Below are 21747 nucleotides of genomic sequence, written 5' to 3' on the forward strand. Positions count from 1 at the left end.
GGATTTCAATCTGCATTTCCCAGATCCTAGTCTGACACCCTAGCTAGTATACAACACTGGGTCTCAGCTTTCCATCTGCCCCTCCTCTTAGCAGTCTCTCCCTGGGAAAAGTCTGGCCAAGCTGCAAGAGTCTTGTAGTAGCAAGTCACTCAGGTGAGTTGTGTGGTGGTTATTGCTAGGTCCAGCCCAGTTGCACAAGTTGTGTAGAGGCTGCTGCTGTTTGATGTATGGCATCAAGTCATCGTAGCCACCACTGCACCTGGGTGTGATGTACAAATTGCATTGTAGCAAGTTGCCTGGTAGTCTCTGCTGGGCCAGGCCATGATGACCCTTCCCTTCAGGGCATAAGAACAGCGGTGGACTGGAAGGCCAAAATAGCCCTAGAATGGGTCCTGCTCCCTCCCCCATCTTTTACTGATGGAAACCAAGGTTTGAATGCTATCAATATTGTTGTGGTTGCCTAGCAACCCCCATAATGGCCTCCAAGATCTTATTTCTTAAAAGTACAGGCTTTACTTTTATTATTTGTCAAAGAGTTCCTCCCCACCATTACTTTTTTATATTTTCAGATTTTTCTGCAAACCTGGCCTTTCCCCTAGGTTTCTAGAAATATCTGTCTTATCTATTCCATGTTTGAATTTAAGTATCCACAGAGCGGGCCATGTTGAGAATTACATTTATTGATTATACCCACTCACATGCATATAATGTCTCATGAGTACATATTTAAGCTCAGAGACCTAATGAGGCCTATGCAAGTGGTTAACGCCTCTTCCACCTATAGTCACATTAAATTGGTAGCCTTTGTCACTCTGTGCTGGACAGATCAGTGACACAGAGCAATCCTAAGCAGGCCTGCTCAAAAGTAAATCTCATTTTATTCAGTGAGGCTTACTCCTAGGAAAGGATTCTTACAATTGCACCATCAGTGTTCAAATGAATGTTATTTGTTTCTTTGAGTAGTTCCTTCAGTGATCCATTTTAATGGAAGAAGCAATAAAAACCTGCTAAACCTTATACTAAAATATATTACAATTAGTTTCACAATGGATAATGCCTTTGAGCACGGATGTTCATAAATGAAACTGACACTAACAGCTGTGATTTGATTTATGTAGTATCTTTTTATAATTACAGCTAGAGTATGGCTAGAGTGAGGCAACTCTCATTACAGTCAACCATACCAGTGTAATTTACAACCATGTATAAGCTAAACCAAATTTGCTTATAACAAATACACTTTAAAGTGTGTGTTATGTGCCATTAAGCTGCCTCTGACCTAAGGCAACCCTATGAATGGAAGACCTCCAAAACTTCCTGTCATTAACAGACTTGCTCAGATCTTACAAACTGGAGGATGTAGCTTCTTTTACTGAGTCAAGCCATCTCATTTGGGCTCTTCCTCTTTTCCTATGGCTTTCCATTTTTCCTAGCATTATTGACTTTCCCACTTTAAATTATTGCACTTCCCTTGTCCTCTCGCCCATTTATATTTGCCTTATTCTTCAAGAATCAGAGGCTGCTTCACACATGACAATAGATTGCACATGTACATGAACACAAAAAATATGTGACCGGGGAAACCTTGGCCAATCATAGAAGAAAAATGCATGCGCTTGGCAATCTTGATTATGGGGTTTCTATTAATTTCTACAGAAAAGTATTTTGCATGTAGGAGTTTTGATATGCAAAGAAAACCTCAGACAACTAGAGAACCTGCTTATTATCAAAAAGAGATGATTTCCTGGTATTGTTTTCATAGACCTTGGGAAGCTTATGTAATTTTCTTCAGAAATCCCCTAGTCATGAGTCACAGCTCAAATGCTGATATCCTTTAATCCTTCTAAGGGGTAAAAGATACTCTGCTCAAGTCAACAACATACCTACAATTTTCAGTTGAAGAAAAGCTTTACTATTTAGTTTCATTTCAATGATAAAGCAACAAGGCAATAATAATAAAATGTCTCCAGTTATTAAATTCATAGAACACTGAATAGTAATACACTTTCATCAATACATTTTCTTGATTGTAGTTATTGTTTTACTTCACATGGGTAGCTATGAAGAACCTATTCATATTTCTAACAGTTAGAAATTTGCATTTAATAAAGCAGAGTTCCACAATGCTGAGTTCTAGGAATAATTCTGTGCAAAGGAGGGAAATAGGAATACACACGGGCCCTAATTATAACCATGGTTCATAGCTAACAATTGCCAATTTCTGAAGCCTGATTCTATGAGATGTCACGATTGCTGATATCAGTAGAAAGCTCTGAAGATTTGGGAAGCAGCCATTACACCAGTTCCATGGCAGAAAAAAGTTGAGAATGATGGCAATAAAATAATGGCTCTGGAAAGTACTGCTTCAGGCTGTAGTGATTCTGGCCTAACAACCACATTGCCGTTGGTTTATATTCTCATATTTCAGTTAAAGAATTTGGTCCAGTGATCTTCCCTCAACACTAATGACAACCAGCCCTCACAAATTTAGGGTTAGGCAGAAAGGTTTCCAAGGCAGAGAGTTCTGACATTAAGAAAACATGACCTCTGTGTGATTATGTGTTCCATGAACACTGATAGTTACCCCACACAAGGCTTTTTTTAAAAATGATGGTGCTGAGTACTGGCACCTTTGGGGGAAGGCTCTCCCAAATCCTGAGGGGGGAATTGGTGGAAACTGTTGCAACCTTATATATGAGTACTGGCCTTTTTTGTTTTTTACAGAGAAAGCACTGACCCTACGCATTTGATTTTGTCACATCAGTATCCTCACTTTCCTTTGAGATGCTGAAAGGGCAGTTATCATAACATAGCTGAGCAAGAAATAGAACTTGACTTCCTTACTTTCAGACTCCGTGTTCTATCATTTATACCCACAACCTACTATAAAAATTGTGCTGATATGGTCTCTGTTTAAAGAACTATATACAATCTGTTTAAATCAGTGATGGCCAATGTGGTGTCCATGGGCAACATGGAGCCTACCAATGGGTTTCCTGGTGCCCACTTGCTTCTTCACTGAAGCATAGCAAAGAGCCAATCCTGGCTTTCCTCTGCCTCAGTGGAGCAGAAGAACCCAGAAATATTTGACTTCATAGAAGGAGGCTGCTTGGCTTGCAACTTCCCAACAACCCACGGCAACCATTTTCTGATTGACCTTGGCAATCTATGGCAGTCATTTTTGGTAGCACTCACCCCCTGTTCTCAAAATTCTAAATTCTATGTACTTTAAGGAATGTAGAATTCCTTAATAATCTATGAAGTGCACTTAAGCATAAAGATGGGAAACTTCTTTCAGCATCCAGGAATCTGAATTTCTTCTAAGATGAATAAGAAATAGTTGTAGTCACATTTATTTGTCCTTTAACAGTTTATTGTCCTAGCTATGCTCACTGTACCATGAATCAGATGAGAGGCCAAAGGAAACATTCTAAAGCCAGTTTATGAAATACTGAACATTGATTTTCAAATAAATTATGCTCATATAATGTGCTCATATGCCAAAAGTTTCCCATCTCTTTTTCAACAATATCCTTTAAAAATAGGATATCAAATCCTATTTCACCCCATCATATAAACACACACACACCATAACTTGAGCTGTATATATACACAAGGAGTGTATATTATGCTGTCTTTCATTTAGTGCATAGTATGATGAAATTCTTTACACAGGATGCAAGTAAGATCAACCTAGCCCAGTCTTGTGCACTCTTAGCAGCTGCTGGCCTTTTTATTTATTTATTTATTTATTCATTCATTCATTTATTCATTTATAGTCCGCCTTTCTCACTGAGACTCAAGGCGGATTACAGAATGTGAGATTAGTACAGTCAATATCAGGAACATTTCCATAAACAATGCCGTAGGGTAAATAGATACAAGTTCAAAGACATAGCATTAGTAGGAATCCAGTACAACATAGTGGTGAGGTCCAGGGCTCATTTCGAGGGGGAACGCACAGGAACGCAGTTCCCCAAAGAGGTCACATGACAGGTGGCCCTGCCCACCTGACTCTCAGCCATTTTGGGCCCATTTTGATCTGGATTGGGGCCAAAATGGCCCGAATCTGGCCTCTGACGGGTGGTGGATCACTCTCTCGCTCAGCAGCAGTCCAATCCTGACCATTTTGGGCCCCTTTTCAGCCATTTTCAGCTCCTTTTTGCCATTTTGGGCCCAAATTCGGCCCTGAATGGCCAGGATTGGGTCTAAAACAGCCATGATAGGTGATGTCAGGGGGTGTGGCATATGCAAATAAGTTATGCTAATGACACTTCCGGTGCTGGCAAGGGGCGTGGCAAGTGCTAATGAGTTATGCTAATGAGTTCCTCCAGCTCTTTTTCTACGAAATGACCCCTGGTGACGTCTATGGTTTCTAACTCATTAGTGGATCATCTGAGATCCCCTCCCTACAATACAGCCCCCCTCCTATTTGAGTAAAAAGCCTTTTTGAATAATTTGGTTTTGCATTGTTTGCAGAAAGTCAGGAGAGTGGGGGTAGGCCTTTCCACAGGGTGGGGGCTACCATAGAGAAAGCCTGTATACGGGCTGCTGTCTATTTTACTGATGTGCAGGTGGCATCATGCAAAAGTCTTTCCATCCCTGCTGTCCAAGATCTTTTAAATGGAGTTGCCAAGGACAAGGATCTTCTGTACCTTACCATTTTGTCAGCACTGCCTTATTCTTTGAGATTTGTTCCTTATTGTGAGCTCATATGCCATTTCTAGCTTCATCCCAAGCATCAGCAGAGGTGCCCAAAACTTTCTATCTCATTTGTCCACACATTGTAAAACAAGAATACTCAATTAAGATTCTTCAGAGACCCTTAAAAACTACTGTGTGACATACAGGCATTTGTCTGGATACATGTTTTAGAACTGCCTTTCTGTAATGTTATTTTATCACTCTTAACACAAACATTACTAATAATCTACAAATTATTTATTTTAAAATGCTCATGTAGGCATCATGGTGAACTGAGAGTGCCAAAGGTTACATTCTTGGAAAAGCTGGATCATTTTTGGCTAATTTGGTTGAAATTAAAAAGTTTTGTTGTTATATTAAAAACAGTAGAAGTCAACCTGACCTCATTTTATGTCCCTATGAAATTAAAACTTAGTTTTGTCTGAAAACTTTGCTTTTTTGTACAACAAGATCATCACTGTTAATCACATACATCTTTAAAAGTTACTAAAGTTCATAACCACCCAGGACTGAATTTGACCTTTTAGGATGTTGACATTGCTGAACAGTTTGCTACATTTATCTGAGGTTTCAAAACTGCCAATTGTTGATACTCTGAAGAAAATCAATATGCCACTGGAAGCTGCTCAACCATTTACAGTAGTGCCCTCACAAAGTCTGCTTAGTTAGCAAACTGGACAAATGTTTTAACTACTAGCCTTACTTAAAGTCAGTCTTATTATATGTAAAAGGACCTTGGTAACTCATAGTTCCTTGATAATTATCAGTTTGCACTGTGAGATGTCTCTTTTTCCTTGTATTCTTCTTTTATTACAGATAACCTCTTAAGAGATTAGGAAAATAATACTATGGACAATTACTTGAAAGCAAGTCTCGCCGCAATCAGTTGGACTTATTTCTGCGTAAATGTTAGATTCATGCTATATGAGTGTTCCTCCATTTTATCCATGTTTACTTGGAAGTAAATTGCAATGGATTCAATAGGTCTTACTCTCAGGTAGGTATGCATGTGCCAGATAGTAGCCTTATACTGCCAGGTCTATGAACACTCAGTTGCCTTTAATAGTACCTCCAAGTTAACATAGGCTGGGGCTATACAACATGTATAGACTTCTCCTGACTTGCTGTTACATAAATAAAACCTAAAAAATGTAAGTGTATTCTCTCTCTTCATATGAAGATCTGCTACATCCTAAACTGTAAATGAATAATTTTTTAACAAGGAACAATGTATTCATCTAAAGTGGTTCTTCATCTCCCTCCAACAGTCACTCTCGTGACCTTTGGGGACACAAGCGCTAAACGGCAGGTTGAACTACATCGAAATAATCTTCAAATTCTTATGCCCACATTTCTAAGCGTAGCCTGTAGGCAAGGGTCAGAACCGGCGGGGCTTGAGATCTGGCTGGGTGAAACGGTTCCTGGATAACGGCTGCGCCTAAAAAGAAAAACGGCAGACCGCCCGGAGAAGCGGCGGAGCCTCCGACCAAGCAGCGGCGTCCCCTCCTCGGGCCGTGCGCCACCCACCGGCGCCAAAGCCAGCGGCTTCGCAGGCAGGCGTTGCATTGCCCCGCAATCTCGCTTATCCCTCAATCTACCATAAACGAACATTAGATTATTTTGTCCGGCTCACCATTTACATTCTTAAAAGCACTCCAGGCACTCGGGGGCTGCTCGGCAAAACATCCCAAGTAAGCCTGTCCGGCTTTTCCGCAGGTTCCAAAGACACGCGGCCAAAATCCGAGCGGTTTCTTTTTAAGAGGGAGGGCAAGGGGGTGCCCTCCTCCCTCCTCCCCCGCGACAGCGCGGTAACCAAAAGCCCCGCGGCGGGGGTGGGCACAACTGCCCGCCGGCCGCCGCCTGAGCTCCCAAGGCGGAAACGAAGCCGCGGCTTGTCTCGCTTAGGTGCGCCTTCGCGCGATCCGCCAAAACTTCATTCGGCTGAATGAACTTTTGCTTTCGAGCGCTCCGGCCGCAGAAAATCAGAAGCCCGGACAACCGGCTCGAGAAACTTCCCCTCTCACCTCGGCCCTCGGCCGCCAGTTGGAAAGAGCTCCGCCGCTCCCCGCGGGACATCGCGACCCAAAGTTTCGGGAGCTGAAGAGATGGAGGGACAGACGCGAGTCGCTCGCCCCGCTCGCTCCCGGCTGGCAGGCGGCTGTCGGCGGGAAAGGCGGCCCTTCCCACACTTCTCCCCCCTCCTCGTTTCGTCGCGCCTTACCTGTTCCTCTCCGCCTCCTCTTCTCTCCAGTGTTTGGGGAGCTCCAAGGGGAAAGAAGAAATTATCAGAGGGAGGAAGGAAGGAAATGAGAGCGTGGGAGTTTGTAAGAGAAGTGAAAAGCCGGCGACAGAAAGCGAGCCGCTCTGCGGGCGACCGTCGAAGCCGGGCGAGCGCCGCTGCTCCTCAGCGCTGGCTGGCCACCGGCCGCGCCTCCCTCGCTCCGAGCGCGCCTCCAACTCTCTGGCTAGCGGCGCGGTTGCATCACCCCTTTTATACAGGCAGCGCCGGTATTTACTCTGGCCGCGAGGCCCGGCTGATGTCATGCTATTAATAGCCTCTTCCAGCAGGGCTGGGGCGTGGCGTGGCCGCGGGCCCGGGGCGGGGCCGCGAGGTGATGCAAGGCTTCCCCAGCGCCGCTGGCCCGCGCGCGCTCACGTTCCATAAGAGGCAGGCCGGCAGAGGCGCCGCCTGGCCGGGCGCCAGGCCCGAACATCCCCGATGCCAGCGGCGTGGTCTCGCCATGAGCCAATGGTGCCCAAGCCAGCGCATGACTCCAGACCGCTGGCATCTCGCTGCAAAGCCCGCCCGGGCCAATGGGGAGAGATCGGCGGCGGGAGGGATTCTTTTCTCCCCCGTTATAATTAGGGGACGGGACGAGACAGGGCATCGCGGGCACCTTTGGCGAGATGATGCTTCGCCATTTGGGACGGCTATTTCAAGGACGGGGGCTGCGCCTCTCTTTGTGCGTGGGATTAAAGAGAGGGCGTGGGGGTGCCGTGCGGGGGCCCCTCGGAGACTCGTTGATTCCCTCACCGGTTTGTGTAAGATCGAAGAGGATTCGATCCGTGTTCCGCTTAGCAAAGAGCCTGAAACTTACAACCCTGGGGACAACAACGCTCACTCCCAGTCAAATACTTCTTTCCCTGAAGGCTTTTCTTTCTTGGAAATACAGCAAAACTTATGAAGGGCACAGGCGAGAAATTCGGGTCAGTGGGACAACTAAAGGGGAAGGGCTCTTTTCTAACTGCTGGGTTTCATTGAGATAGAAAGATACAACGCCCAAGCCCACATTATATTTCCCGTTCTACCGGTAAAATGCTGACAAGCCGTCAAACGTAACAGGCACTCACGTGTCGCCCCCGAAAACGCTTCCAAAGCCGTTGCCCACCTCCAATGCTTTTTAGCTTATTACAGACGTCTTTTACTTCCCCTAACTTAAAAATCGAATATTATGCTCGTGCTCTGCAAATTTTGTAAAAATTACGGTTGCGATATTAACCCTTAACTTTGAAGTTAGTTCTATTGAAATGAACTGGACTTCAATCCAGATCAAAAGAGACCTGCTTGGAACGGCGATTAAAGAGATCGGGAAGCCCGATCCTCTTATTCCCAAATTCCATTTCCTTCCATGGGATTTACTCCCAAGGAAGTCCGCCTAGAATGGCAGCTAAGCCGTTTTTTACGATTTTGATGGCTAATTAATAATGTTTGCCGCCGACCTTCATTTCCAATTATAAGGCACAGTTCAACAAATGTTTGGGCGGAGACTCTGAACCAGGTGGCCGCTAGGAGGAGGATCGTCTGAATGCATCCACGTGGAGATCACAACAAGCACACGAATACTCACTTCCAGACAGTTGGGGCGGGGGGGGGGGACGCAACATATGAAGAGGGAAACGAGAACGGGGGCTAGTTTGGATACATTTCAATTCCTGTTCCCTGGATTTTTTGAAGTCAGATGAATACAAAGTACAACCTCAATAAAATGCGCCTGTTTTGACGCATTTCCGTCAGGGTGCAAAGAAAGGCGTATGCACCGGGATACGCATAAGGTAACCTTGTGGGAAACAAACCACAGAAGCATAAAATACCGGAGGCGTTGCATGATCAAGCCCTGCGTTCTTGGGTCTTCCTCAGTACATTTGGGTGCAAGTAAGCTCCGTTGACTTCGATGCAACTTACTTCTGTAAAAGCCCGTTTACAATCTTAGCCTAAAAAACTAACTTGTTAGGTACTTCAAAACAGTGTATACAAAACAGTGTATACATGTTTAGGAACAGTTGGATATTACACATTAGGCTGCCTCTGTAATCAGACGGCAACTCTCCATTGCTTAGCATCTCTGCTTGGAATGCCTCTCTCCCTGCCTTCTATCCTCTTAACAACATTCCCACCTGCGCAAATTAGAGAGATCATGCCTGTGATCCAAATGTACAACATATGATAGCTAGAACTGATGGGGGGGGGGGAATCCACACAGTCTTTCATGTGCTGCTACTGATGGTATACAATCTGTCAATTCTCTCTTTGTAGCTGTTGCTATTCCCAAAATCTACTAACAGGATTTTGGATTTTTTAAAAAAATACAATCTCACCTGTCATTTTGAGCATCTTTGCAGTCAAGAACACTCTTGTTTAAAACTAGTTTTCCACATCTCTTTGTTGCCCATTTGTTCCTAGAAAATAATACAAAAAAAGAAAGAAAATATGTATCTTATTTATTCACTTTTATATTGCCACATGAGTACTGTACTGTACTCAAATTTATTGCAATTGGCCAAAGGCCGTAAACAATTGTATAAACAACAGTGCAAATAAAATATGCAACCCGAGTGCCACATGAGTAGAAGAGCTTTCTTCATTTAAAAGGTAGAAAGGTACAGGTACAAAGAGAGACGCAACAGAGCGTATACTGTCAGTAGCAGGACATGAAAGAGTGTACTGGTTTCCCCACCCCCTCCCCATCAGTTCTAGCTAACGTATGTTGTACATTTGGATCACAGACATGAGCTCTTTACTTAGCACAGGTGGGAATGTTGTTAAGAGGATAGAAGGCAGGGAGAGAAGCATTACAAGTAGAGATGCTAAGCAATGGAGAGTTACCATCTGATTAATGTGTAATATCCAGCCTAAACAGTTACACCTTTCTAGATCCACCAAAGTCAAAAGGCGTAAAAGGGTATAACTCTGCAATCACGTTTTCTCCACTTCTAGATACCAGCATGATTATTTGGCCGCTCACTATTGGGAGTTATTAAAATAGGCAATTGTAACCAGCAGTGAATTATGCAGTGAATTACGGAAAAAGACAGTATAACCCTCTGCAGAGTTTCTCTGGAAATCAGTGGGCTTAGACTGGAGTTACACTGCATAGAACACTGTAAAAATTTGGCAGAATTCAGTGTGATATACAGTACAGCGCTTAGTGGTATTACACCCTTCTAAACCAATTGATTTCAATGGATTTAAAAGGGTTAACTGTTTAGGATTGCACTGTAAGCATTCTGCAGAATTATAATGTCTGCATATTCATTTAACAAAAGAAGATTCACAAATACAAGATATTATCTTTTTTTGTATCACTGGACTGGCATTGTAATTTGTAATAATTCTATTCCACACAGTTCTTAAACTGATTTATTTGAAAGTGTGTCCACCTGATTTTCATAGAATTAAATGCAAAAAAGCCTAAGGCTGCAATCCTAAACATATTTACTAAGAAATCATTCCCACTAAATTCAATGAAACTTACTTCTGAGTGAACACGTGAGAATCAAGCTGCAAAATGTGATGTTGCTGCAAATTAAGGTGCTCAAAGCATCTGTCCTTTGTTTGAACACACACAGTGATGTACACACTCTGTGGAGACCCAAACAAAACCACCAACCCAAGTATCAGTGTGGCAGAAGTTTTTCAGATCACCATCCTGAACAGCTGGGGAGATTTGTCTCAAATGCAGTACAAAATGTTGGGTGCCAGCAGATCTAGGAAAGATTGGAGTCAATGGGGACTCACTACTACCAGTCACAGGGTACAACATTGAAGTGGAGAGAGAGCAATGGTCTGACTCAGTGTAAGGCAACCTCAGCTGCTTATATGATTCTTTTTTATTCCACTAATTTTTGTTGGTTAATATATGCAAATTTTCCAGTTTCAGGGATTCTCCTGAGCCAGAAATTGATTCCCAAGGAATGTGTTTTTTCCCCCTGAAGTGCTGTGTGAATTGGGTTAGGCACCCCTCAAAAAAGAAAGTTAAATTGAAGTGTTATTTGCCTTCTTCCTTGGGCCAGTATTGCCACTGCACTCTAGAATGTGAAAAAGGCAAAGGCCATTGTCAGCCTGCCTCTTTAGGAGATCTCTCAGGAAGTACACCCATTCTTCTCCAACCCCGTACAATAGCTTCTTATACTCCATAGCCTGGAAGCCCTTATTGTTAGATGATGCCAACTTTATTACTGTAGACTAGACAGTCTATGGAGGGATCAGATTGTAGTAGTCCCTACTCTAATATCCTGATAACATGTTTTTGCCCACAAGACTACAGAAATTTGGCCCTCCCTGCACCAAATTAAATGAAAATAAAACATACCCATGAGTACAAGAAGTGTACAGAGCACAAAAATGCTCTGCTCCAGTGGTCTATAAAAACCAGAAGTAATGGTGGAAACATTTGATCAGAGTCACTCTAATATCCAGTACTAAAGTGACTTTGACCGACATCATGGGGTAGAAGAGTGACAAAGATATTTAAAGAAGCTACTTCCAATTTCATAATAATTTAAAAATATATCATGAAAATAAATGTGATGGGAACATATCTAAAACACATCATGAGTAACTTTTAAAGTGAAAATCCTTAATCCATTTGTCAAGTTAACTAGTAATTAATTGCTGTAGGGCTTATTCCCCTTAAAGATTGCTAAAATTATCCCAAAAGAAACTGTAAATGTTGCATAACACAAAAGTGATCTGTGGCTGTGTTGTTATGAAATACCACAATATGGTAATACACAAAACCACATTACATCTTCATGATTATAAATACTATGTTACACAAAAAAAACAGAAGTTGAAACTGAAATAGCATTGTTGGCAGCATGCTCTAGGTCAGAGTTAACCTAAGATAAAAAATGTAAATGAATGATAGATCAAAGGAGCAATTAACTTTATGGAATGGCTAGCCCTAATGTTTATAAGATTAAATAGTTTGAGGCGTTATTATGTCAAAAGAAGTATGGAACTAGCTTTGGCAAAATTACAGTTTGTTTCAATCAGAAATTTTTGCATAAAGTTCAGTATTAGCAATTGCACAGCCTGCTTTAGGAGTTTACTTGCTTCTAATGTGTTATGCTAATGTTTGTAAATATACAGGCCTAAGTGGGGGACCTGCAAGGACTTGCAAGTGGAATCTAATTTTCCTGTGTATCCCCTCCCCCACTGCTTCTACCATCCTTTCTTTGGCAGCCCCTGTAGAGTCTCTCTACACAAGATATCTGACATGCAAAGAACACGTGTCAGGAGATGCAATGGTAGCCGGGAAGGATAGTTTAAAAAGACAAAGCTGGCAGCAGAGCAAAGGATTTGCTATACACTGGAGCTGTGTGAAGGGCTGTGAGATGCCAGAAGGGAACGTTCAGCCCATTATAACCTCTCCAGGTCCAAAACTGACTCTGGAAGGCAGCTCCAACCCATTTCCATTCCTCATTGCCCTCTGGTTATAATCCCACACAGTTTTAGACTGAAGAGGTGAAATTGACAGAGCCTTGAGGGGTGAAGAGGAAATTAACAAACCCTCTGTGGAGTGATCTCCGCCAGCTCTGTCTTTTTGAATTACGCTTTCCAGCTAACATTGCATCTCCTTTAATGAACACGTGCCAAGGCGTTTCATGTAGAGAGACTCGTAGTCTCTCTCTTTTACCTGCTTCCTTCCTACCCACCAGCCAACATACCTATATCTACCCCTGTGTCTTCAGCTTTCCCTCCTTCCTCACCATTGACTTCTTCTTTCTGGGAAAAGTCTAGCCAATTGATCAATGGCGTCTGCTGGGCTGAGTTGCATGGGTATATTGTTGCAAAGGGGTAATCATACTGCTATTTCACTACTTTCAGAAACTTTTTTATTTTTGAAAATGTTCAGTAATAAGAGACAGACAATACAATCCTAATCCAATCTACCCAAAATCCTACTGAAGTCCCAACAGGGCTTACTCCCAGTAATGTTCTTAGGATGGAACTAAGAACGTGCACTTCATCTATTTGATAAATGTTCATATGTAGTATTGTTGCCATACATAAGAACTATTAATCAGTATGTTTGAAAGACAATTTCAGTTTTCTGTAGGATTAGCTGGGAGGCAAGCACTACTGATTCTGAACCCTGTGGGACATGCTTAAATAAACATGTACAGCATAGAATTGAATTTATATTATATCATACTATTATATTATACTTATGGAGGTGCTTTGCCCCACTGTTCCGAGCAAAATGGAAAAAAGAACATTGCGTCCTAATCCTGCCCCATCTCCTAAAAGCAGCCCAGAGATATTCCAACAAATCTTCTACTACTGCTTCTTAAAAATATATGACTGGATTAAAGGTTCACAAATGAATAATGGATTTCGATAACTGTGAAGGAAAATTTATATTGCTTGTAACTAACTGATTCAGATCTAGACTTGCACAAACAGGAGATCACAAAAGCAACCCCTCCCCACCTTCCCGTCCCCACTCATGCCTCCCCCCCCCATACTCATAAGCAGCAGAAAAGAGGGGGAATCTTGATAAAAGACATTTGGACTACATGCAGCAACTGGGAAACTATCGTACACTTCTTCAACAGAGAAAAGTGATCATATGGAAATCCCTTTATTATCTGGCCATAATCTATGTTGCTTAAGAAAAGATTAAGGAAAAAATGAAAAACAATGGAAGATTTTGGACAATCATGTTTATGCTTTGAGCTGGCTACAAAGAAGTTTTTGGAATAGTTTTTCTGGGTTTTACGGAGGAGGAAATGAATTGAACAGGCTCATTCTTTACCTGAAACTTTCCAGAGCCTTTTTATCACATGGACTTTGGGCACATGCATAGCAATGGGATTAGCACAATGGACTGTGATTACAACTTCAGAGCTGTTGTGCATTATGCAGTCATTCCACCAACAAGCAGCAAAATGTGCTAGTGCAATCCTCAGGAGTTTCTGGGTGTGGTATGTGAGAACGGTATTTCCCTTTTTAAGAGAGAAGCAAACCATTCTCTCTTGCAAAGAGATATCATCATACACAATGACTGGGTAAAATATCTTGAATATAGCTTTACAGTGAATACTGAAAATGCTACCCAAGAGTGTGTAAATAAAGAAAAGTTAGTATGCCTATGAAAGTGCTGTGTCATGCAGATGAGGTCATGCTTGTAAATAATACAATGTGATATTTGCTATATACACCAAAGATATCTGGCAAATAAATCTGTATTGGAAAGAAGCCCCCGCCTCACAAATCATAAATACTAGGTTTACAAGTTTAAACCTGTAAAATTGATAGATTACTCACCTGAAGCATTGATTGGATAGAGAGTGCAAATGTTAATAAAAGGTTGAGAGCTAATCCTAGAATTACAACTGGTCTCCAGACTACAGAAATCAGTTCCCCTGGAGAGCCACTGTCATGAAGTAGCTAGAGTGTTGAACTAGGATCTGGGAGACCCAGATTCGAATCCTTACTCTGCCATTTTAATATTTATATCCACCAATTGAGAAATTTTAATTGTATATGGAATAGTGTTTTAATGTTTTTATTGTTTTTAAACTTTATGTAAAAATGTTGTTACACCACCCTGAGCCTGTCTGATGGGGAGGGCGGTCTAGAAATGTAAATAAATAAATAAAAGGAGGCTCACTGGGTGACCTTGGGCCAGTCACACACTCTTAGTTTAACCTGTCTCATAGGGTTGCTGTGAGGATAAAATGGAGGAGAAGAGAATGATGTAAGCCGCTTGGTGACAAGGGCGGGGTATAAATGGAGTAAAATGAAATAAAAATGGCTGCTTTAGACAATGAACTCTGGCATTATACCATGCTGTGGTCACTCTTCTCCCCAAACCCCTCCCTTCTCTGGTTCCACCCCCAAATTTCCAGGTATTTCTCAACACAGAGGTGGCTGCTTTGTGTGTTATTACATATTGGAATGAAGAATATGTAAAGTGGCCTTTCAATGACATTTTGTTTATGAAACTCTAAAGCATTTTCACTTCCCTCAGTAGCTTAAATAGTCTCCTATACTGAGGTTTTGGTAGCATACAATTTATTTACATTTAATAAATGAGTTGATTCATTACATGGTTAATGGTCAGGTGACCAAACAAACATGTTAACAGATTGATAGCCCTAATAAATACACATAAAATAATCTGAAAGGCTTTTGTTTCATATATTTTAGGTATTCCTTTTTTAGGACAGGGTCCAAGGCATTTCAGAGTTTTGCAAAGGATGTGAGTGCAAGAGGGGATTTTTGTGGGTAGGGAGGGGGGAATCTTCAGCAAAGACCTGGCTATCTCTTGGATAAATTCAAACTGCGAATAAGAAAAAAAAATAGTGGGATCCAAAATTGGCAATTTCTACTCATTCACCCTTGTTGGTGCAGACCCCTCCCCATGTTGTTCCTCAAGGTTTTCTACCACCAGCAGCAGCATTTGGTGAAGATCAGTGGGACAGGGCCGAAAAGTTCCAATCTGAAAACGGAAACTTTAGTCTGGATCCAACACCATCAGTGAATTTCATGAGTTTCTATCATGTTTTTTACTCTTCACAATGCAAGACATGTAAAGTTTGAGCCCAATGGCACTTTAAAGTCCAACAAGAATTGGTGGAGTATAAACTTCCGAGAATTAAGCTTCCTTGCAGACCAGCATGGCTACCCACCTGGAACATTTTATGTGATAATAACGTCTGATCTAAAACTTGCAGACAGCCGGATATGTAAGGCAATGGTTGCCTTGCAATTTCATAATTCCTCCACATTGGTCAACCTTTTCCCCAACTGAAAGGCTCGAGCTGTACCTTTCAGTTTCCTAGGCAAGCTAGCTGTGCCTTTAACATGTCCAGACATGAAATAACAGCATTTGGGAAATGAAAGCAGCACAGTTTGTACTTTGCTTTTTCAATACTTATAAGGTTGAAATGAAAGATCATTTCACCACAAGTATCAACATTGGTGAGAATTGAAGAAAACAACTATTTCCAATAAGCATTCACTTTCCTTTGCCAGAATCTGAATGGATAAGTTGCTACCTTTACAAAGAATGCAACAATTCCCAACTAGAAATCCATTAATTAACAAATCATCTTAGCACCACCGCAAGTCAGCTTGCTGCTCCCAGATGACTTCTGCCCTTTAAGCTGTGATTTTTCTGCCCCTCAGAAGGACTTGCTCCCTGCCCCCCAAATGATAGCATGCTTCCTGTCTCTTTAACAGACTTGCAGCTGTAAAGGTGACAGATGGGCCTGCCTGACCTGTCCACAACATATCTGTTGTCCACCGTTCTTAACAGTTTTCTGAGGAGAAAAACAAGTTCAATTTGACTTAGAAAGCAGGGGGCAGAAAGCAGGTGAGGGGACTGGGGAAGAGCAGGATGGGGGAGATGGTTTCTCTGGATTGCAACCTGGCAAGTTTGTTGAGCCTCCCTTTCTTTTCTATAATGAGTTTGCAATAGGCTAAAATCCAAGACCTCTGTATAACCACTCTTGCATAGGAACCAAGGTTATGCCTGTAAAACCCTGTTTGAACATTGTGGGGAGTATTTATTAGCTGTTCAGAAGCAAGAACAGTGGTGATAGCTTTGCAGTGTTGATTGGTTAGTATTTGAGTTAATCCCAGGAAATTATTGGGTACATAAATTAAGCAGGCATGGGTCTGGTCAGAGCATGCATGAGAAAACTGTTCTCTCTGATGAAAAAAAAAGTGGGAAATAAATTAAATAAATTAAATAAACCATTAAGGCACCTCCCCACTTTTCTAGAACAGAGAGGAGCACAGCATTGATTGGCTGCTAGCTCTGTGGTACAGTGCATGCTTTGCATACAGAAAGTCACAGGTTACAACTCTGGCATCTCCAGATGAAGAATTTCAGGGTCAAACTAGATGCTTGGGTTTTTAAAGAGTTGGGTATGGTCCTCTGCAGCCACCCAGCAGCTGTGGGGAATGACTTTTTAAAAATAAAGAAGAGCCAAACATCACTTCAGGAGAGGAAGGGCTCCTGCCTTCCTCACCAAGACGTTTCCCCATACAGAAACAACACTGGTGGGGGGAGTTATTTCCCTGTTCTTGCTATTCCATGTGCACAGAATACTCCAAAGGAAACCTGGACCCAACTCTTTAAAAAGGAAAATGCAGCTTGGCAGGTGTTGGGAAAGATATTTCTTTGCCTGCGATCCTGGAGAACTGTTAGAGACCATACTAAGCTAGTCGGACCAATGGTCTCATACTCATTATAAAGCATCCTTGTGTGTTTCGTTACAGAACTACTTTCTCCTGCCCCTGTTGTAGTAAATTTCACAGAGAAAGATAAAGCTTCAAACAACCTTTTAATCAGATAGTTATGAAGTCACATTAAAATAAAATGGAAAACAAAGCAGACAACCTGCCTGAAACATGCAGAATGGGCAACATCAAATGTTCAGTATAGGAGACAAGATGGGGGAAAGCAGCGCTTGGCCCAAATGCCAAAAGACTTTTTTCTTTAATTCTAAAGTGCTATGGGCAAAATAATACCACCACTTCACATCTCTCTCCCCCTCCCCCCACACACAAACACATTTAACATGGTTCCTATACTGTTGTTAACAGTTGTAGAAAGCTGGAAATTTCTCCAGGTCTGGCTTTTCTCAGGACAAGACTGCACTAGCATAAGCAGCTGTGGCTGGTGGAATTCTTCCTTTCTAAAGAACTCTTTAAAATAACATGAGCCTTCTCCAGAACTGTATTCACAACCGCTATGAAAGTGGTGTAATAAATGAAATAATTAACCAAAGTTATTACAATACAGTGGGTTGGATCCCGGGTGTTTTCTGTCAATGTAACTGTTCCTTTGGTTTTTTAGAAGATTTTCATACTGCTTCTCTCCAAGGCAGCTAATGATGAAGTAAAACCAAATTCAAATAATAATAAAACAATACAAAACACTAGAAACAGCATAACATTTCCATTAAAATAGCATAAAGCCAATGCAAGCACCAGTCATAAAAACATCGATCAAGCAGGACACAAGCCATAAAAGAAAAAACAGACTGCTGAATGGATGAAATAAAAACAGTACTTATAATACTAGCAATACCATAAGAGTGAGTGCAAGGAGCAGCATTTCATTGAGATCAGTGGGGTGCAGTAGTGGGAGAGAGGCAGGAATGAGTCGGTCCAGGAGGTTTGTTCTGCTCATGGTACTAATCCAATGCATTTTATTGCATTTTAATAAATATGAATATACTAGGCAGCACATGTTTAGGTTTGTACTATTTTGCACTGATTTATTATGAAATCCAACACTGTGAGAATATAACCATTGAGTAGGAGCCAAAGAACCTCAAGCAGGGTTCTGCTAGTGGAACAGATTCTTCCTGTACCTTCTGATCTTCCTCCACCTTAAGCAGGTCTCTGTGGGGGAGCAACATATTAACTTTCTAAACAAAGAAATCCCACCCACGCACCCCTTTCACCAGAAAAGCTATTCTTGAGGGCCAGGAGACCTTGGGGGATCATGTGGACTGCAGCACAGAATATTGCAATTCAAGTGGGAAATCTGTAAACTATGGATGCCTCTTTGCACAAACTGCAGTACCTTCCTTTCATGGAAGGGCAAATTTGCATTCATCTCCTAATAAGTTAAAATGAATAAATCCATCTATTTTGTAGAATGAGAAATCTTTAATTTGTCAATAGTTATCATTAATATGTTTGAACCTATAGCACAAAAAGTGGGAATGGTAACAGTGACACTTTTCAAAGTTTAACATCCTGACGGACCCCATGACACAAGATGGAGCCTTCTAGCAAGCTGACAGCTATTCATATTAAATACAACTGAGCTGTAGTTTGAAAGAGTTCTAAATATGTGCCTACAATATCCACTGGAATCACTGGCTCTTTTTGTGCGTAGGTTTAGTTGTGGTTGTGCCTCATTTTTTATTATTATTATACCAACAAATGTATATACTTTTCAAGTCAAAATGATCAAATAATCTTACTCTTCTTTGGGAATTCACTCTTTTGTCTAGCTGTTTTTATAGCTAAACTGTTTGCATGTTTCATGAGAATCCCTGTTGTTTCCATTTAATCCCCATTACTTTGAACTTCTATTTAAAAGCAGTTAAGTTACCATCTTTTTTATTAATAATAAAAATAGTGTGCTTATATACTGATTAGTACCACACTCAAAGCGGTGATTTCAAGCTGCTATTATTATTATTATTATTATTATTATTATTATTATTATTATTATTATTATTATTGATCATTACTGGTCATTTGTATGGCACCTGTAATTTACAGAGTACTTTTCACTGTATCTTCAATTTGGCTTAGTGTCATTCATGCAAAAAAAATTATATTATTTTATGTTAAAATCCACATACACATAATCAAAATGAACAAGATAAAGCAACATTATAAATCTCTTCATCATTTAAAAATGCAGTATAATTTTTCAAATGTATAAGAACAATAAGCAAAATGGTCACTGTTGCATATTTAAAGATAAAAATTAATCTGGAAAAATATGATTAAATATACCCTCATTGGCGTTGGACTGAGGCCATATGTTTTTACACCTATATAATAACTGGAGTATTTAATAGCAAACACTTCTTAAAGATTTCTTAGTGAACCATGAGCACTTAGGGATAAATGTAGGGCTGGAACCAGCTGACTTTCCCCCTCAATCTCACCTAATTCTCCTACTCGCTATAGCCACTATCACATGTAGCTTTTGTCTATGCAGATCCTACAATCTCTAGCACTGCCCTTTTACTGGTAAAAGGGAACCTTTCCTTTTTTTACCAGCAGAAAACCTGTCTGAATCCAACCCAATGTATTTTATGCATCACCTTCAACATCTGAGAGACAAAACTTGAGTGCATAGATTTTTCGTGTACACAAACAAAGGATTTCTAGAGAGTTTCCGGAATGAGTAAGTCCCTTCTACAGGGAATGATGACGAGGCTTACCAAAGAAAAATGGTTATTTTCCTAAGATCACCAATGTATGTTTTTCATTGAAACATGAAAAATGAGGAGCTGAAGGTACAGAGAAGGACATTTAACAGGAATTAAATGTTATAAAGAAAAGCCTGAAATGGCTGAGGTTTTTTTTTTAATTAGCAAAAAGAAAATCTCTTTTAAAATACCAATACTAGGTCCAATGTAATAGGCTGCAAATTAAGGCCTTTGAATAGTTATTATTCATCATGACAGAAAACCTCTGAATATACAATGCTGTGTACAAAAAATGAGCTTATTGCCCCACATAAAAGCTTCCAAGAGACAACTGGCTGGCCATGTTGCAAACAGATTGGTCAGCTTGGTGGACCTTAAGTCTGGATCTGTACATTCTTCTTCAGTATATCCAGACCTTTAGTCTGGATCAGTAAGCCAGTTTGGTGTAGTGGTTAAGAGCAGCAGGACTCTAATCTGGAGAACCAGGTTTGATTCCCCACTCCTCTGCTTGAAGCCAGTTGGGTGATCTTGGGTCAGTCACAGCTCTCTCAGAGTTCTCTCAGCCCCACCCACCTCACAGGGTGATTGTTGTGAGGATAATTATAACATACTTTGTAAACCACTCTGAGTGGGTGTTGTTGTTCTTAAAAGATGAAATAATGTTTACACTGAAAAAATGTTTGTGGAACAATTTTATCCTTGTGTTTTGCAGTTTTAGATTGTATGACAATAATTTCAAGTTAAGAAATGCAAACAGCAGTTGATGGTGATTACATTAGCCCACTCACAGAAACACAAATTAAGTGTAAGATTATAAAAATTAAAAGATGTTAGGCAAAAATTGACTGAAAAATGGTTTTGGAACCAGCAGTTTCTAAAAGGTGCCATGTGAGGTCTTAGTATATTGGAGCCAGGGTCCTTAGGCCACAGAAAATGGGCATTGGGAATAATGGATCAGAAGATACCTCAGTGTCTACTGCAGAAAATACAATTTCATATACAGGGGACTCACAGGACTTGAAAGTGGGAGGAAATCCCATTCTTCCCTCCCCTGCTTGCCCCTAACTCTGGACTGTACTGAGTAGACATGGGCACGAACAGCATTACGAATGGAAAAAACCCACGAACAGGCTGCTCGGCTGCTCACAAATGGGCTGTTCATGATGCACCACTCCAGCTGAACAGGCGGTTGGCGCAAGCCTTGTTCGTTGCGCTCGGCCACCGTTCAGAAAGCTAGACACTCAGGCGCCTTCAATCAATTGCCTCGGCAATGGAGGGGGGGGAGTGCCTGAACTCTGTCTGCACTCCCTCTGTCGCCCCTGACGCCCCAATCAAAGCCCAACTTATCTTGATGGGCAGGTCTTCCTTCCAAGCATGGAGCTGCAAATTGGTAACAATTGGTAACGTGGGAGAATACACCAGGGGGGAGGGAGGGGGGAGGGGGTTGTTCTGTGGCCATGGGAACTCCAATCTCATCCATGCAAACCCTGTTAGGCAATTCTGACTGCCAACCACAGGCCTCCTGAGTTTCTCCATGAATCCTCAGCTTATAAAAGGGCACTGAGCTCCCAGTTCTGGTTTCACTTTCAGCAAGCAGTGGAATGGGACAGAGCTCTTAATATCATTTGGGAGGAAGAGTGGGAGAGTGCATTGGAGCTGGGCTGTTTTCTGTGTGTGGTGGGTGGGATAGGGAGCTATTCCCTCTGGTTCCAGGGCTGCTGCCAGGTCCTGGGGCCAAGCTCAGTGGGCATCTCAGCTGAGAGCTCATATTATTATCACTGTCTGATCTGGTCAGGTCTCTGGGAGTGTTGGGCTAGGGCTCTACCCCCTCCCTCTGGT

The 21747-nt window shown here is 41.6% G+C and overlaps 1 protein-coding gene across 3 annotated transcripts in view; it reads right to left on the reverse strand.

The window, feature by feature from the left end:
* ATF3 (activating transcription factor 3) overlaps positions 1-9377 on the reverse strand; it is a 49770-nt gene extending 40393 nt beyond the window's left edge. For 2 of the 3 annotated variants that reach the window (XR_008598418.1, XM_055001791.1), the window contains exon 1: positions 6926-7089. The gene's annotated coding sequence lies outside the window, so the exon portion shown is untranslated. Of the gene's footprint in view, positions 1-6925; positions 7090-9300 lie in introns of those variants that run through there. The other variant, XM_055001803.1, reaches the window with a different exon arrangement.
* Between the last annotated feature and the right edge of the window lie 12370 nt (positions 9378-21747).

The sequence above is a fragment of the Eublepharis macularius genome, chromosome 1 (genome assembly GCF_028583425.1).
Source record: "Eublepharis macularius isolate TG4126 chromosome 1, MPM_Emac_v1.0, whole genome shotgun sequence".
NCBI classification, from domain to species: domain Eukaryota; kingdom Metazoa; phylum Chordata; class Lepidosauria; order Squamata; family Eublepharidae; genus Eublepharis; species Eublepharis macularius.